Raw genomic sequence first — 8560 nt, 5'->3', positions numbered from 1 at the left:
TATCAGGCTGATCTGCTTCAGAAAGGATTGCTGTCAAATGATGTCATCACTGGGAGATCTAAGTACAGTTAATGATAAATTACTAAAGGAAGGGTCAAACTTGTGGCAAAAGTGAGGAAAAGTGTAATAAGATGAAGCAGAGTAAGATCTTAGATAAAATTATACAAGATCAAGAAATGAACATGAACCTTTTGATGACTCAGATATTTGCTTTATGACACACAATTTAGTTTTAAATGAATGTCACTTATATACAGCCATACCACCCCGAACATGCCTGATCTTGGAAGCTAAGCAGGGTCGGGCCTGGTTAGTATTTGGATGGGAGACTGCCTGGGAATACCAGGTGCTGTAAACTTGCAGATAGAAGAAGTGGCTGATATTCAAAAAAATCCTTCCAATGGCTGGACAAAGCTGTGCTGACAGACGGCACAGGAGCACTAATCATGGCAGCACAAGAGCAAGCACTAAGCACAGGCTCGAAAGAGGCTACCACACAAGGCAAGACCCCAGGTGCAGACTGTGCAAAGATGCCCCTGAGACAATCCAGCACATAACAAGTGGGTACAAGATGCAAGCAGGCAGGGCATACATGGAACACAAGTGGCATACATGGAGCCAAGTGGCTGGCACAGTATACAGGAACATCTGTGCCAAGTATGACATGGAAGTCCAGAGGTCAAAATGGGATACACCCCCACAGATGGTTGAGAATGGTGGAACGAAGATCCTGTGGGACTTCCAAATACAGACAGATAAACTGGTGATGGCTAACCAACTGGACATAATAGTGGTGGACAAGTAGAGGAAGAAAGCCATAGTGATAGATGTAGTAATACTGAGTGGTATCAACGTCAGGAAGAAGGAACATAAGAAGCTTGAGAAATACAAAGAGCTGAGAGAAGAGCTACTGTAGACAGGATGTGGAAGGTGAAGTAACAGTGGTCCCTGTGGTAATCAGAACACTTGAGGCAGTGATCACCAAACTGGGAGAATGGCCTCATCAGATTCCAGGAACAACATCCAAGATCTCTGTGCAGAAGACTGCAGTCTTGGGAACGGCTAAGATACTGCGTAGGACCCTGAAGCTCCCAGGCCTCTGGTAGAAGATGGAGGAGGACAAAGACTGCCCATAGGGCAAGTGGGGAATATAAATATATGCAAAAAATTATGAACTCAGGAAGGAGGCAAATTCTTTTTTCATGACACTGTATATAGTCACCTCGTAAGGAGTTGAAACAGTGACAAATGACATGGTTGTCTTTAAACATCAACAGTAGTCAGTCAGTTTAGCACCTGCCATCTGCACAGTCTCATATCACGAGATGACACATGACTAACATGCCAAGTCATTTTGTATGTTGTTTGCGGTTAGTGTGTCATTTCACCCTATGAAATCATGTCCCACCAACTTTAAACCTAACCCATTGAGTTTCATTTTTTGCTGGAAAGCTTAAAATGTGTTGTGAAATGTGTCTGAAGTGGCGTGCCACTTCTAAGCAAACCCATGATGTCATGTTAACCCACAGTGACATACTGACAGCATAATGGCCAGTGAAGACAATCCATACCAGCATCAGCAACAAAAGTCTGTTTAGCCTATGTTTTCACCAAACGTATTTTACAGGAAAAGAACACAATCAACTGTTGGTAATGGTTTGTGTTTCACTTAGTGAATGTTATTGACATTAATTCAAGGGCTATTGGGAATGATGCAGTTATGATTTCTATCAAAATATAAAGTTTCTTACTGTAGTCATGTGCAAATGATCAAGATTTAAACAAAATTACCAGCAAGTCTTTACTGCAGATATAAGGAATGAATGCCTACAATATGAAACTGTCAAAATCAGAGCTCTGTGAGATATGACAGAGGGTTTTTTTCCATCTTGCAAGCCAACCTAAATGCATTAGCTCCACCAGTGTAAATATCCATTGAAACAGAGTGCAGCTGATGAGTCTCCTTGTCTAGCACGACAGCTCTGGCAGTAAGACAAATTCCTATCATCCATTGTTGAGTTCTCCCTTTTACTCTAAATGGCTGTTAGGCCTTTTAACCAGCAGCTGCAATTAACATGTCATTTCTTGGCTGTCAAATGGTGTGTGTGTCTGTGTGTGTGCATATGCACATACTAGTGTAATAGCTAAATGATAATTTAGTCCACATATGCCACTTTGACTGACATAAATAAGAAGCATATCGTTTGCTTTATCCCAGGTTCTTCTCCTCATCATTTCCTGCCTTCTGTTCATTTTGACAGCATGCCAGAAGCAACATGTCTAAATCCAGTTCTGTTCTCCCTCATATATAATGTGGTAATTTTTAATAAGGTCTGTTTTTATAGTGTCACATATTGTTTTTTTTTTTCTGTACCATGCCAATGGCTGATCACAGTGTGTCAAAAGGTGCGAAGATTGCCATTTCTGTACACAGAAGTTGCAACTCATGAGATGTGGTGACAGATAATTGCAACATGTAATCAAGTCCCCTGGCTTTGGTGGTGCACATCGTAAGATAGACAGCAGGTTGATAATTCCACTGACTTTGTGCGTGCTAGTATATGTGTGTGTGTGCATGGGTGCGTGTATGTCCTCATCCACATGCCAGATGAAAAAAGCACAACAAAAAAACAAAACTGCAAAAAAAACTTTCTCTGTTTATTTTACATTGGTTAGAAAGGGTTGAAGGCTATCGCTATTATGATTTTACCCAAGTATCATGTGTTGATGCAGTTGTCCCCTGCCGAGATGACCATGGCTGGACATTAAGTGAATGTTCAGTGTGACAACTATCCTATTAAGGGGAATTTATGGTTTAACAGGGAGAGCACGTTTGCACTCTGCTGGCAGTCCAGGGATGGCCCGCCTGCCTGCAGAGAACTCTCTTGCCAGATGAGGCAATGTAGAAAGTATGTGGTACAACTGGTCTGTGGGCCACTCTTGCTTGTGCTGTTGTTGGTCTGTCAGCCAGCTGTGGAGAAGAGCAAAGTTATAAGATACAAAGAGCTGAAGCCGCAGTCCCCCCCCCCCCCCCCCCCCCCCCCCCCCCCCCCCCCCCCCCCCACACACACACACACACACACACACACACACACACACACACATCCTGAAATGTGTACATCTTTGGGCGGGGTGGTGTGGATGCTGGGGATGGCGCGGCTGGGGGTGAGGGCGAACAAGTCTTGCTGGCTGGGGCTTTGCCCCCCCCCCCAACCCAGCTCTCTGGGGAGGAGTGGGCGTCCTTTGCTCTGTCGAGGGGGCAGTGGGTGTGGGGGGGCTCGGGTGGGCATCCTCGGTTGTGCTGGCGTCCTTCCTGGGCTCCCCAAGCACTGGTGGAGACCTTCCTGCATGTTTCTGCCTTGGCACACAAGTGTCCGCTACTTCTTGGCCTGTGATGTAGGTTGCAGCCACTTGGGTTCTTGTTCAGAGAGGGGGTGCCAACAAAATCACCACACTGCCTGGTTTGGTTTCTGCTAGTCTCTTTACCCTTGTTTAGGTGTCTGGATGCTTGATTTCACTGAGGAGCATAATGTGTCAAGTTCACCACTTTTGATTTGGGAAAGATCACATGTACATCTGTGGGCATTGTGGGCACATACCCCACCCCCCCAAAAAAAAACAAACAAAAGAAAACAAAACCTTAGATCTTGAATCAAAACATGGATATATCTATCTATCTATCTATCTATCTATCTATCTATCTATCTATCTATCTATCTATCTATATAGATATATATAAAAAAAAAAAAAAAATATATATATATATATATATATATATATATATATATATATATATATTTTTTTTTTTATCATAACAAGTACAGCATGAATGAGAATCTGAAAGTCAGACTGATAAGAGGCACTGGGATTTAAAGCACAAAGAACAGAGACTGATTGGCTTGCAGAAGAAAATGATTGGTTCAGAGTGATGACAGCAGAACTAAGTTTGACAGCATGGGAAAGAGGAAGTGATCAAAAGAATAGAGCCAAAATGCCCAGAGATGCAGGTAGATGAGTTCGTACAGATATTTTTAACCTGTGCATTCTTATGCAAGCTTTATTGTGAGAGATATAATGGTTAACCATGGTTATATAAGCCACCGAAGTGATCACATGGTTATTGCACCAAAAATAAAAAAAAGTTTTAAAAAATTAAGTTCTGTCTGTTTTAACCCTCTGTACCCCGCAGTAGCTGCTGCCGGCTGCCTTTTGTTCCCCCATAACAGCTGTGGCCAGCTGCTATGTTTCAGCTACTGTTTGTGTATAAACACATTTTTGCACAGACTATATTTTGACATATTTTAATAATGAACACATAGCAATAAATCAGGAAAAAAATGGATGAATATTAATTAAATATTTTACATTTTTACTCCCATGTCCCCTCTAACATTCATCTAGTGAGTGCAGACTGTAAGATCACTGTTATCTCATGAAGTATCCACATCTATTTACTCTGGAGGAGGCAGAAGCTCACTTCTGTCCAATGACAGCGAAACTGAAGGAATAAAGACGGTAAATGTTATTTGTTTTAGTCACGTAAATTATCATTTGATCTAGAAATAACTATTTCATATATGCAAATGAAATGAACCCTTGTCATGGTCCTGGGCCGTGTGTCCAGCGTTTTGTGTTTAGTTTTGTTTTCACTGAGTTTGTTTGTGTCCTAGTTGGTTTTGGTTTTCATGATTCATCTTAGTTTCCTGCTTATTAGTTATGGTTAATATTTTGATTTCCTAGTCCCCTTTGTTCCTGTCTCCCCTGTGTCTGTGTTCTCGTGTCTGTTTTGTCCTTTTGTCATATCTCTGGTCTCCTGTGTATTTGTATTGAGTTTTGTTCCCAGTGTTGTAATTAGTCTGTGTCTCGGTCCTGTGTCTGTGTGTTTACTGTTTTATTTTGACAGTCTCGTGTTCGCTGTACTTTGTGTTTAGTTTTGCTTCCCCTGTGTTATTAGTTTTATTTGTTTCACCTGTTGTGCCCTGCTGCTTCCTCTTGCCCTGATTACCTAGTGTGCATATTTAAGCCCTTAGTTTTTCCTCTGCGTATTGTTGTGTTGTCATCAATGTGCCTGCTGTGTGTCTCTCTGTTCCTTAGTTTTAGTGCTGCCATCTGTCCAGCCCTGTTTATTTGTATTGGTTGTCATCATTTTCAACAAACTACATTTAAGTCCAGTTCACCATCTAAGTCCTGAATTTGGGGTCCAACCTTTGCCTGCCTGCTACAGCTTCCTTGACAACTGAACCGTGTATGAACTGAACCGTGGAATTTTGTACCGTTACCACCCCTATTCGCTACAGTAGCCCATATTTCATCTACCCCTTCCTGCTTTACACTGGGAAGGCAAGTATTCTCTTCAAAACTCAGACTGCTATTGTGGATACAGTACAGTCCAAAATGAATGGGGGGGGGGGGGGGGGGGAAGCATAAGTGAGGTTAAAAAACTGTGGAGGAAGGCAGCAAAAATGGATGTGCGATGTTTTTGAAAATTCAAACAATTTAACAATTTAAAAAGTTTTTTGGTCAACCAGTTCCAATTGAAAATGCTGCAGTTAACTTTAAAGTTGCTGAGACAGTGTTCAGCAAGAGGACATACAAGCTAAGGTTAGCTGTAGCAGCAGCTCACAACTGCAGTGCATTTATGACCTGATGTTTTGGTTGGATCTAAATGAAGAACCCAGGTTATCCTCCCTAATGATGCTCCTTCACTAATGATATAGAAAATGATTTATTTTCACCCTGCTGATGATGTTTCACAAAAATGTATCTAAATTCATCCTCCGCACTGAATATTTCTAAGCCAGCATTATTTTTTGCTTTCTTGACAAGGGGAAAAAAAAAGGTTCTTCCTTTTCTAAATGGGCACATCCCAAATTCTGAGTTTAACACACACATGAATTATTGCTTCAACACTTATCGAGGAGCAGAATTGTTAAAAAGTACAACAGATAGAGGGAATGAAGTGGTCCTGGTGTTAAGCGCTGAAAGGAGGAAAGTAGGAGAGAAACAGGAAGAAATGTGTGTGGACACTTGTGTTAAACATAATTTTATCCTTGTAAAAATGCTGCTTGATTTTCCCTTGATTCATGCACAGGGGTCCATAACCTGAAGATCTGGGCCTGACTGGGCCTGTTGGGGAGGAGCCCCCCCCCCAAAAAAAAACAAGCTTACATGCATAGAAGTTCCGCATCAGCAAATACTGAAAACAGTCTTACAGCTTAAGTGAATAGGTGGCCATTGCAAACGTTATTGCTCTGTCAAAGTGTAAGCACTACAGTGTGTGTCCACATATGCAGATATTGCTCTCATAACCACTTTGAGGTTTTGTGGCAGTTATCGCCATATCGATGTACCAAAGAAAAAAATATCAATCCGTAACATTTGTATATATTTTTTTTTGAACCCATATTTGAACTGAAAATAACTTTTCAGGTTTTTCAAGTTTTGCACTTTATAAAATTATCTTTTCAAGTTAGTGTCAAACCTGAAATAATTTGGCATGCAGATGACGGTGTGGCCTAATGTCTTAAAAAAAAAAATACCTACTGAATAGTGGGTATCCATTATCAACCTATGAATGGTGAATTTATATCAACCATTTCTGGCATTTAATGGAGGGACTGGGAAACAATTGGGTGCAAAGTGAATGAAGACAGTTTCCCCAGTGACCACGCTGCCTGCACAGTCTGGACCATCAGTCGACATCAAAAAACAGTCTCCCATGCGCTTATCTACCACAGGCAGCAGGCCCACTATTTACTGAACAGTTGCTGTTGCACACTCTCATTTAATGACATTTGTTATTTCAATTCCACTCCACAGACTTTCCTCTTCAACTTTAGCAGGGAACGAGACGAAGAGCAGGGAACAATCTCTGCCTTTTACATCAGGATATTGACTTCCGTTTCCTCAGAATGTGGCAGCGATGCTCTGTTCTGACTCTGTTTCTTGAGGTTTGTTTTTTCCTCTGCTAACCAAAACTGGTCTTTCAGAAGATTAAGTTGCCATTTTTGTTTGAGTATCCTCATTTTGCAGGGACAGAATCCCAAATTAACACATTGACATGCATATTTCTGTACTGCTAATTTTCAGTCATAAAATGTCTATATTGTTCATATAGTATATAGTGCATAGATGATCTCTTGATGCTTTGATGGTGTCACGAGAGACTGGTCATATTTTGATGTGCCAATTGCAAAGTAGAAACAGATGATGCAGGATCTAGATTATAGCATGCAATGTTAGAGATATACAATTAAGAGCCACAGTATTAAAATATTAGATCACTTAAATGTAGTCAGTGATTTTCAGATGAATTACAGATATTTATTTAATGCCATTCCTCTGTCACTTATAAGCATGCAGTATGTTAACTCCATACTATGCAAATGGGCAATGAGATCTCACCACCAGGATTGGTTACATGTGGGTTTTTGGATAAACTTTGGATTTCTGGATTAGCTTTGGCATTAGTGAGTGTTAAATGCTTTGGTTATGGATTAAATGGTTTCCTCATTCATCTCATACATTAATATTAAATGTATAGCTTTGTACAAATAAAAGTGGCATTAAGAGCTTAGCAAATTTATTCAGACCAAATTAATGACCAATACAGAGACTAAGATTTTTTTTCACGTACAGTACATTGAAGGGATTTAGCCAGAATATTGAAAAAAAAAGACAGCCTTAATTTTCCTCCCTATGTTTAGTGCCATTTTGATTTTAACACTCTATACCTGCGTACCTATTGGCTGTATCTGTGGCGTAGTGGTGAACACATTTATGTAGCAAGTGAAAAATTGCTGGTTCAATTCCAACTAGTGGCACAAATCCCATTTAGAACTGCATCAAGAAGTGCATTTGGTGTAAAATGCACCCAAATCAAACATGCAGACCTACCTGATGTAGTGACCTCTTGTGAGAAGGCAGTAGCTAAAAATAGCTTTACCTGATTAGAATATTACAGCCATGTTCTCCTTCAACTTATTCCAACAAAACTTGCCTTGGTCCTTCCCTCAGTTGTAACTCCTACAAGCATTTCTTTATAGAAATTATAAGCTTTGGATATTCAAAACAAAGATATGCTATAGGACTGAGGCTGATGTCATTAACAATGCATTGAAACAATATAAGGCACTACTAATAACAGAAGGCAATATTTCTTCCAGGGAAAGGAAACCAGCAGGAAAACAACATCTAAGGCAAAGAACTTTAAAAGCTAAAAAAAAGGGGAAAAATAAGTTATGAATGCTTGTTATTAATTGAGTGAGTTTATTATGAGAACTTCTGTAGAGGAAAGTTTAATAGTCTGTAATAACAGCATGCGTTTCATGAATAATCAATAATCAGAATCACACTTCTGACAGAATTACATATTCCTGTTTTCCATCTTTTCAAATCACCTACACTGCAACTGCCCTTACAAAGTAAGCACTACTGCATGCAACATATATAATAATACTGCTCAAAAAATTAAGGGAACATTTTGAAAACATTTCAGATCTCAAAGGGAAAAACCATCATGCTGGATTTTAATACTAATATGAACGAAGTAATGTGTTAG

At 40.1% G+C, this 8560-nt stretch overlaps 1 pseudogene; it reads left to right on the top strand.

Annotated features, from left to right (window-relative positions):
* Positions 1-249: 249 nt before the first annotated feature.
* On the top strand, positions 250-358 carry LOC115790419 (uncharacterized; annotated as a pseudogene).
* The last annotated feature ends 8202 nt before the right edge of the window (positions 359-8560 follow it).

The sequence above is a fragment of the Archocentrus centrarchus genome, chromosome 1, assembly GCF_007364275.1.
Source record: "Archocentrus centrarchus isolate MPI-CPG fArcCen1 chromosome 1, fArcCen1, whole genome shotgun sequence".
In the NCBI taxonomy this organism is placed as follows: Eukaryota; Metazoa; Chordata; class Actinopteri; order Cichliformes; family Cichlidae; genus Archocentrus; species Archocentrus centrarchus.
This window is presented reverse-complemented; position numbering and strand designations above follow the sequence as displayed.